The sequence below is a fragment of the Sturnira hondurensis genome, unplaced genomic scaffold, assembly GCF_014824575.4.
Source record: "Sturnira hondurensis isolate 20B ecotype Veracruz unplaced genomic scaffold, ASM1482457v3 Scaffold0006799, whole genome shotgun sequence".
Classification (NCBI taxonomy): domain Eukaryota; kingdom Metazoa; phylum Chordata; class Mammalia; order Chiroptera; family Phyllostomidae; genus Sturnira; species Sturnira hondurensis.
The window spans coordinates 111,294-118,352 of record NW_028079430.1 but is presented as its reverse complement, the minus strand read 5'-3'; positions in this window follow the sequence as shown (position 1 = coordinate 118,352).

Here is a 7,059-nt window from a genome sequence, read left to right as displayed (position 1 = left end):
TTTTAAGTAAATTTACGATTTTGTGTTGGGCTGCATTCATGCCATGCTGGGCCATAAGTGGCCCACAGGCCACCGGTTGGCCACCCCTGGGCCCTAGACCATATTTAAAACTTCAGCTATTGGCATGGTAGACCCTGAAGAGGAAATCACCTTTTTATTCTTTCTAGTCTCTTACAACAGCAGGAGCAAGACTGAAATTAATGTCTCCATACATTAGCCTGCTAAGAGTTCTAAAAAGAATTTGTATCTGTATATACGTTTTATCCTGAACTTACTTAAGTGAATGTAGTATCTCTTCAAAGAGTATTCGCATGACAACCTTGTGCACAGCAGGAAAAGGTCTTTGCCCTGTTCATTCCAGGCATCTGTGATAAGGCAGGGAGGGTATCCCTGGGAAATCCTAAAATGCCCTTGTGTCCATTCTCTGTGGCTGCATAACAAATCACCAGAAAACCCAGTGGTTTCATACGATGAGACACATTCATCGTCTTTCACAGACAGTTTCCGAGGGTCGGAGGTTCAGGAGCGCTTTGGCAGGCAGGTGTGACCAGAATTGGAGGGAGCTGCAGTTATCCAAGGGCTTGGCTTGGGCGGGAGAATGAACTTCACAGAGGCTCAGGTGCCTGACTCAGGCCTGTGGCTGCCTGCTGGCAGGAGTCCTGGGCTCCTTCTTATCAGGTCTCTCCACAAGGCTGCTTCCATCGCTCTGTCTGGGTGGCTCAGCTGCTGAGAGCATCGTCACAACACGCCAAGGTCCCACATTTGATCCCAGTCAGGGCACATCCAGGAATCCACCAGGGAGTTCATAAATAAGTGGAACAGCAAATCAATGTCCCCTCTCCCCCCCACTCCCACCCCTCACCCCTGGAAGGAGAGCGCACGAGAGTGAATACCCGAAGGAGAGGATCACTGGGGCTGGCTGTCATCTCTGAAATCACAGCTATTGTTTAATTTTGAAAACTTTCAAACATACCCAGAAAAAGTAGAGAAAATAATACAAGAAACTCGCGTATAACCATCATCCCTAGTCCATCGTTGTCATGGAAATTCCATCATTTTATCGTGCAGCATGTCTGTGAGAAACTCATGCCCTTCCCACCTCACCCGCCAGCCCCCCTGACTTCCCCAAGACGTGGTTCCAGCCTCTCTCTTTGTTCCCTTCCCCCTCTCAGCTGTGTCTGTGTCGAAGGGGTGGAGGAGCGACAGATCCAAAGAAAGAAGAGGACCCCTGAGGCTGGACAGCAGCCTCAAGTGTGGGTGTCTGCAGTTTGCAGAGGGACCGTCCTCAGTCATTCCTTTTCTTTCTTTTAGCTCATTGGGAAGTAACTGTGCTGTTTTCAAGTTTTAATGTGCAGACAGGTCACCTGGGGATATTGTTGGCGTGAGGGTTCTGAATCAGCTGATCCAGGGCGGGGCCTGAGACCCCGCATTTGTAACAAGCTCACAGGGCGATGGAGACACTGCGGGTCCACCCGCCACACTTTGAACAGCCAGGGGGTCTCGAGCTGCGCTGTCCAGGTTGGTGGCCGCTAGCTCCCTGTGGCTATTTAAATTCATTAGAATTAAATAACATTATCAACCACTTCTTCAGTTTCCCTAACCTCGTTTCAAACGTTCAATAGCCACATGACTCGCTACCCTATTGACATAGTCATGGAAAATTCCATCTGATGGTGGTGTGTGGAAAACTGACTCATGATGACTTCGCCACAGCCACCTTCGAGACCAGAACAACCATCTCGAAATCCACAGTGAGAGGAGAACTATGGCAGGATAAGTAGCAACAGGTTATTTATAGTGGGCATTTATTTCCTCTTGCTGGAACGGACCACCCCAGCATTCCTAAATGCCATTTGGAAGGTCATTTGGTGAGTTCAGCATTTGAGCAAAAGAGGTTGACTCTGTCTACCAGGTTAGGAGACTGGGTGAGTTGCTTTTCTCCATCTTAGAAGTTTTTTTTTTTTCCTCAGTCGTCAGTGCCAGGCATCACAGTCAGAGCTGAAGCGTGGAGGAAGACGCCCTGAGAAGAAGCTACCTTCTGACTCCTCTTTGAAGGCGCTGTGTGGCTGGGCACCTTCTTTAGCGCAATGCAGACTAATCTGCTGGGCACGCTGAGGTGTCCATTCCGTTTCACATTGTATTTATGTCTTTATAGAACTTTTTATCTACCGTTTTGTCTGCTTGTGTGTCCACTTCCTCACTGGACTACGAGCTCCTTGAGAGCAGTGACTTGCCCTCGTTCTGGCTCTTAATAGGCATTCAAAATATGTTTGTTGAGGCAATGAGTTGCATTAAATTAGCGTATTCACCATACATTAATCGCAATGCCTGGTGTAGGAGTCAGGGTGGAGCATACTGGCTGTGTGACTCTGGGTGTTCCACCAAATACACAAATGTCTTGCCAAATCTCATCCCGCTTCTGTTAAATGGCAACGAGACTAGCGCCTGAGTTTCACAGGATTTTGGGGGGGAACAAATGAGCTAACAGTCGTGAACATGCTCTGTCACGTCCAAGGATTACCTTTTACGGTTTTCGCTTTCTCCATCGGCGTCAGGAGAGTGGGCCTTGACTGTGCACAGGTGACTTTGCCCCGTCACCGCCGTGTTCCCGCGTTCTGGGGTATTGCCCGCTGGGAAGAGCCATTCCTGTTTTCGAGTTCTCCCTCTCTGGCTTAACTATCTTTTACAATTTAAACATATTTAGAAATTTTAAATATAACTTGAAAATTTTTAAAGATTTTACTTATTTATCTTCAGAGGGGAAGGGAAGAAAAGGAGAGAAATATCAATGTATGGTTGCCTCTCGTGGGTCCCCTGCTGGGAACTGGCCTGCAACCCAGGCATGTGCCCTGAGTGGGAATCGAACCACGATCATCTGGTTCACAGGCCCTCACTCAATCCACTGGCCTACACCAGCCAGGGCTATAACTTTAATTTTTTAAACATTTAAAATATTTAGAAATGTTCTTGCATTTTGTAAAGAACCCCCCATGGCATTACGAACATCAGCACAGTTTTTGCCATCCTTGGGGTACCTCCTAGAAGAGGGGACTCTAACAGGAAGCCCGTTCTGGGACGGGCCACCCTGAAGACGGGTTCCTCCTGAGGTGTTGCCTAAAGCACCGAAGTTCCAGCCCTGCCCATTGGGTTGAGCCCTTTCTACAGCAGTTTCATTTCTGGTTTGTCCCTGGAAGTCCGGCAGGTTCCGGTTGCCATTCCCCCTTCCCCATCTCCCTAAACTGTCACTCATGTCACCGACCTTCTCCACATTCGACCGGCCCTTTAGCAGGCTCACCCTTCAGTCACTCTCCAGGAGGCAGATCTTTCCTCTTTGGAGACAACAGACCTCTGACTCCCTGTTGGCCACTTCTTTCCCTTTTCCACCTCAGCCCTGCACACTGGAGCTGCTGCGGGAACCATGGGGTGTAGGTATTACCTGGGGACAGAAGCCCAGTCGCTGCAGGTGGAGGGCTGCCGTGGCGTCCTTGGCTCTCCGGGGCGGTCACGTGAATCGGAAGGCACCTTGTTTCTCCCACAGCTCGTGGTCACGGCCAGGGGTGCTCTGCTTCCACAGAGGCCATCATCTCCGATGGCTAAATCACGAGCACTTTCTCAACGTGTGACACCCACATATGGTCATCCCAGAAACACTCCTGCACTGAGTCATCCAAGAGTCACGCCTTTGAAATATTGCTGGCAAATAAATTCATGGTTCACAGTGTTCCTTCAGCCTTCCGGGGTGGGGAGCCACTGCCACAGTCGGCCTGAAGCCAGCCAGACAGCCCAGGGGTGGGAGGCTTTGGCTTCAAGCCCCCCGAGCGACTGAGACTCCCGGGAGCCCCTGCAGCCTGGGCCTGTGTCCCCGGGACGTCCTCTAAAACGAGCTCAGTATTTTTTTCATTAAGAAGTTTTGTCATAAGTGTGACAATACTTTCTCTTCCTGCACGTGTGGCCCTCTCCTTTGATTTCTAAAGGGTTTATATCTAAAGTGAAATCCTAGCTAATGTGAGGCTTCTCAGCTAATTTGTGTCCTGTGAACCCTTGACTAGTTGTATTCTATTTGGAAAGTGAATATTCCTGTTTAGGAAGCCAGTTCTTTTAGGATTGGGGAAGGATTCTAGTTAAACCAAATGCTAAGATCATGGTTAAGGATTTGTTCCCCTAGTCTAAGGCCATTTGATGGACCCCTTGCGACCTTACCTATTCATTTACACTTGAAGTTTCTGCTCTTAGTCGATTCTCAGGCCAATCATAATGTTCTTAAAGCTGGTCTGGCCCTTCCCATGATGAAATAGGTTTAGATTACCAGTGCCAGGAGGGACCTTAGCAGTCAAGTTCACGGCAGAGCTGAGTTAACCTGGAAAGGGAGTGTAGCTTGCGATTAAGTGCCTAGTCCCTGGAGTCAGGCTAGTTTTGGATCAAATCCTGGTTGTGCCCTGACTGGTGTGGCTCAGTGAATTGAGAGCCAGCCTGCGACCCAAAGGGTCACCAGATCGATTCCCAGTCAGGGCACGTGCCCAGGTTGTGGGCCAGGGGCCCAGTCAGCGGCCTGCAAGAGGCAACCGATCGATATTTCTCCCTCACACCAATGTCTCTCTCCCTCCCTCCCCTCTCTCTAAAAATAAATAAATAAAATCTTTTAAAGCAATCCTGACTGTGCCACTCACTTGGTGGCTTGAATCCGTCCCTTCACCTGTAAAATGTGCAGGATAAGAATCCCCGTGCTGTGAAGATTAGTTGCCTGTTCAGGACCCGCTGTAGGTGGGATGGCCTTTATGACCCAATAGAAAGGGCACTGGACTGAGTGTCAAGAGCACTGGATTCTGGCTCCCCGCCCCTGGCCGTCATCAACCACCGAAACTACCTAGGATGAATCTCTCTCGGCTGAGCTTTTCTCACACACACAGTGGAAGCTCGGACACCTGCCCCATTGAAAGCACAAGGCCCAGAGCCCCAAGCCACCGAGTCAGAATTTCTACAGGAGGAGTCCGGAGACATTTCCACCATCAGGTAGTGCTCGCCTTATGTGGGCCTCAGCCTGCCTGCCTGAGGATCTCAAAGGGGCTTGTCTCAGAGGGGATGTCAAGGCTCCCCCAGGCTTGCTTAGAACCTCTGGAGATGGGGGCTTGGGCATCTGCACTGAAGGGGAGGGCCTGGTGATTCTTTGTACCCCCACATTTGAGGGCCACCCGTTAGGGGATTTTCTGAGGATTAAATAGGAGTGTGCATGAATATAAGAGATGGCTTAGCAATGAGGACATTTTACTTCGGGTGGAATTCGTAATAACCACTTCTGCAGGACCGACCTCGCCCCGAGGTTTACTGTAGTTAGGGACTTAGGTTATCAGCTGAGCCACTGTGGGCCCAATGCTTCCAAGACAAGGAGGATCAAACCTGGTTTAAGTGGGCAGGAAGACGCTTGCCTCCTCACAGTCACCCACCTTAGGCGGGTAAAACTAGGGTGGTTACTCCCCCCAAAAGAGCCTTGAGTCAAACTGCTGTGGTCCAGTACGGAGCACCCTTCAAAGCGAAACTCCTCTGAAGCCCTTTCTTTCGGCCTCCCACAGGCCCCACCCGAAGACGGTTGACTTTGGCGTGAGGATCCACCCCGACTCATCATCTGTGGTCAGGGCAGCAGAGTCAGTGGTGCCCAGGGTAACTAGTAACAGCACAGGATATGCACTTACTAGAAAATAATAAGGAGGGCTATCCAAGAGTAAGCGTTCTGGGGCCTCTTGGTTTGTCTCGTACACATTTTTGTGAGGACGAGGGAGCAGACAAATGAAGCAGACTCTAAAAGGTGGCAACTCAGACTCCTCGGAGAAACTGATGTGTTCCCTCCCCGTGTGCACCTGGGTCCACACACACCATTTCACACACACTTCCTGGGGGCAGGGAGCTCGTGAGGTTTCTCCACGGAATCCGAGACTGAGGACCTCTGCTCTTCTGGGCTCCCGACGGGAAGTAGCTCCCACTGGGTAGAGAAGTGTCATAGAAGCAGATTCCCACCCCATGGACGGCAACATCCTCTGACGTTTGAACTGTCCAGCCCTGGGTCTTTCTCATCTTGATGTGATGAATTCACCATCACGGGAGGCATCCAAGCAGAGGCTGGGTGACCACCTGCCCAGAGGCCCCTTCAGTTGTTTGTTCATTCTATCACCGCCCCCCCCCCGCCCTTGGTCCGTGCACGTGGAACAAGAACTTCTGTGAATATTTAGGAGTGAAATTTAAAGACAGACACATAGGAAACTGTCTCTGTTCTCAGGTGTCATGGTTTGGTGACAGAAACTGAGACACAGATGGCCACAATGCATGGTGACAGGTGATATAAGGGCCTGTGCGTAAAGGGCTTAGGAAGCCAGAGAAGAAAAGGGAAGGGAAGAGAAAAAAAGAGGAGGAGCCTTGTGGAGGAGTCCTGTGTTGGGCTAGAGGTTGACCAGATGACCCTTAAGTCCTCTTCCAACTTTGTTATCCTGCACAGTGGGGAGGATTGGGAGGGCTTTGTCTGCGCCACTCCGAACAGATGAACAATCCATGTCACAACATTCAATGTTCTCGCAATGCAAACGCACTCCGGGACGGGTCTTCCTGCTGCTGTCATGCCCTGACTTCCAGCCAAGTGGCAGCCTCTTCGTTTCTTCTGTATAGGAAATCTGGAATGGCTACACATCTTAAGGTGTTCTGCGTTGCACAGCTATCAAGTCACAGATCTGAGCCCTTCCCAGAGACTGCCGTTTGAGCGGAGCATCCTCAATCCACTATTAGGGCTGGAGAGGCAGGGACCACCAGTGAGAGATGCTGGTGAGGATGAGGCCTGGAGCACATCTCAGACCCAGAGCCTCCTCCCTGTGCTGGCCGCAACAACCCTGGGATCTGGAAGCACTTCCTCCCCTCCAGGCTCCCCTCATTTTCTTCGCCTGCTTCCACAGGCAGCACGCGGCCCTCTCTCCGCCCACCAAGGTCACCCACCACTCCACAGGCTTTGATAAATGTCATCTTTTTGTGAAAGTTGCCTTGGAAAAAGGCAATTTGACTGCAGTGAGGCAGAACAGGGCG